This window comes from Urocampus carinirostris, chromosome 6 (assembly GCF_059441175.1).
Source record: "Urocampus carinirostris isolate Australia breed hairy pipefish chromosome 6, RoL_Ucar_1.0, whole genome shotgun sequence".
NCBI lineage: Eukaryota > Metazoa > Chordata > Actinopteri > Syngnathiformes > Syngnathidae > Urocampus > Urocampus carinirostris.
Window position 1 is genome coordinate 72,795 of NC_142354.1, and position 3,379 is coordinate 76,173.

The window sequence follows — 3,379 nt, forward strand, 5'->3', positions numbered from 1 at the left end:
TTCTCAGTCTATCCAATCTTGTCACTCCTAACATAGTCCTCAAACACTTCATCTTAAAAACATTCAACCTCCTTCTTAAATCTGCATTCAGGCTCCAAGTCTCTGCACCATACAACACAGTCGGCACAATCACACTCTCGTACAGTCCCCTCTTAACATCCATTCTCATACTCTTGTTGTTCATCACTCTCCTCAGAGCACCCAAAACCTTAGGGGCCGGTCACACAGACATTTGCGGCTGAATCACGGCTAAAATTTTGCGTTTTTTTTTTGCCCGTTGTTGCCCGCCATGGAAAATGCGCAAAATTGGCAAACCCGCTGTTCATCGGTGGTATGCCCGCAAAACACGCCGGCGACTGTTCCGCTTACTCATCGCGTCATTTCTGCGTCATTTTCTCGTGTGGACCACGAGTATAAAAGCTCCCGAGCCGGTGTCGTGCCCAAATCCGACTCCTACGCAACACACCCACCCCCCCACACCCTCGCGTGAACGCGCATTCTGCTGCAATCGCTTTTGACCTTTTCATCCGCGTTAACAAACGCATTTTGTAAAATACGATCGCACTTTATTGTTTAAATAAACGCGTTATATAGACTAGGATCTCCCAATTATTATAATTAGCTCGCTTTATTGTTTTAACAAGCGTTTTATATAGAATACGATCGCTTTTGATGGAAGCGCAGCAGAATGTGCGTTCACGCGAGGGGGGGGAGGATTTACCGTTCGATTACGTTCACAATAAAAACAAAGACTGAATGGATTATGTTGTATTGCATTCTCAACGAATGCAAGACGAAGTGGATTTGGTTATATGTTCGCCATTACATTCCCTAAAAGTGAGATAATACGAGGTAAAAGTGGTTGGAGAAGCGAGGAGATGCAAATCTCTGCAGGGATGCATTTCTCGGGCTGTAGAAATCATAAACGCTCTAAACACAATCCCGTGAAAACCTAGATTTCAAGCTATGGCATCATTTTTACTTTTTTATCTTGAAAAGAAATGTCAAGAAATAAATATGGGTTGAGACGAGATTCACCACGCTGACGGGGAGGGGGGAGGGATTCGTTGAGGGTAATTGTTCTATCTTTTTTACTCATTATCCATTATCGATCAGATCATAATACGTTACAAAGCTTAGGAGCCGGAACTCCTACTCTCAGCCAAAAGGGGTTTTGGGGTTTTTTAAGGGTTATTGTTCTATCTTCGTTATTCATTATCCATTATCCGTTATCGGTCAGTTCATTATACGCTACAAAGCCTAGGAGCCGGGACACTTACTCTCAGCCAAAAGGCTAAGCTAAGGTCCTAGCCCTAAAGCCTTGTTGCGATCATTGCGAATGCACCGTTCCCGGAGGTACTGCAATACCGGGCCGATGCATAGAGTGGACAGAGCAAGCTCTAATTCCATCTCCGGAATGCAAAAATCAAAAGGCCAAAAGGCCAAGCTAAGGACCTTGCACCAAAACTGTAAATTGCTAAATAATCTTTGTGAAGGCTTGCAGGAAGATAACTGACCCAGGCAAGAAGTAATGGCTTTAATGTGATTGGTTAAATGCTTAAATAAGAGCACACATGCTTGATGTGGAGGTCCCTGATGCACAGTACGTGCTTTACGGGGTGAGTCGGTCGAGGAGGCCTCGGAACGACTTTGCCAGGGACTGGCTCACTCTCGCCGCCATCAAGGACGCCATCTGGACCTCCAGAAACCTGCTGGTATGGAGGTGCAGGCAGATCCCCCCCGTGGCTGTGCTCCAAATGGCTGCAGATACCATACAATCTGCGAGCGGTGGGCCTAGGACACAGCCATAAAGAAGACTCGTCTGCACCCACCCGGAGGGGGGAGCCGGAGCTACACTGTGGGAGTCCCGGCAGCAACGGCCTGGGTTGTGGAACCCAGAAGGGAGAGGACCCACGAAGAAGGGAGAGGACCCACACAGAGGACTGGAAGAATGCTGCTTGGGAGGGTGGGATGTCAGAGCTATGCCCTTGCACAATAGTATTGCCTTTTACACGCTGGTTAACTACTGTTAAAAGAAAATAACTCTGAAATTGTTTAATTGATGTTGAAAATGTCAGGAAAAAATGTTAAAACGTCATATCGTCACGTCATATTGTCAGATATTTAAAAAAATTGTGAATATGCTTGATGGCTGTTGAGATTGTCGTGTTTGTTTTGCTGCTGTTGGTGTCGGTGGATTTGTTCAGACCGAGGACAATCGACTTTGGCCTGGACGGATCTATTGACACTAACAAAGATGTTATATAATGAAATTGTGAATATGCTTGATTGCTAATAAGATTTTCGAGAAGGTTTGTTCAAACCTCACTTTGTGTTTGCTGTTAAAAAGGCCGAGCTAAGGACCTAGCGTCAAAGCCTTGCTGAGACCATTGAGAATGCACCGAAAGATTTATTCGAAATGAAGAGAAACTACGCTGACGGTGATCCATGTTCACCCCCTTGACGTCACGAGCACAACTGTGTGCTCGGCAAATCGCGCTGTATATACGCGGAGAAAGGCGTTTGACTGTCACACGCGTAACACGCTAATTTCACGTAAAAACACCGCGATACAGGCGCAGAACATGCTATTACCATGCTCCACCCACGATTACCCGCTGAAATTTCCCGTCCTACCCATGTGTAACCACGCCCTGGCCGCGGCCAGAGCACGTCGTTCCGCGTCATTTCCGCGTCATTACCTCGTGTTGACCACATGTGCGGCACGCGGTTTAACACGTGCTCAAACTTTTGAGCAGCTCAAAAGTTTTGAACGCGGCCAACCACCTGAAAATTTCCGACCGCGAGTAAAGCACTGCTCTATCTCGTCTATATGGCGGTCTCAAAACGTCCCACAGCGCCCAACGATATCTGCTTCACGGCCAGAAGTTTACGGCCGTGGTCCAGCCTCGATAAACTCGTGAAAGGCTGTGTACCCGCGCTCTCAAGAATTGAACAGCGCAAAATTTTCTCGCGCTGCCACCCGCGCGCGAATTTCCGACTTCGTGTTATGCACTGCCGTATCTCGTCTGAATGGCGATCTCAATGCGTCCTATAGCGTCCGCCTCAAAGGCAGAAATTTCTGGCCGTGATTCAGCCGCAAATGTCTGTGTGACCGGCCCCTTACTTCCTTGATTCACTCTGTGCAATACCTCACAATCCATTCCACCAACTGCAGCCACATCACAACCCAAGTACCTAAAGCTTTCAACTTCTTCCAGCACCTGTCCATGCAACCTGATTTCTAACGTCATGCCCGCTCCGTCACGTGAACACTTCATCACCTTACTCTTCCCAACATTGACACATAACTTACCCCTATCACATACTCTTCCAAACTCCATTACCAACCTTCTCAATGTTTCCTCAAAATTAGCCA

At 47.0% G+C, this 3,379-nt stretch overlaps 1 pseudogene; it reads right to left on the minus strand.

The window, feature by feature from the left end:
- Nucleotides 1-1,334: 1,334 nt before the first annotated feature.
- Nucleotides 1,335-1,451, minus strand: LOC148363462 (U2 spliceosomal RNA; annotated as a pseudogene).
- Nucleotides 1,452-3,379: the final 1,928 nt, after the last annotated feature.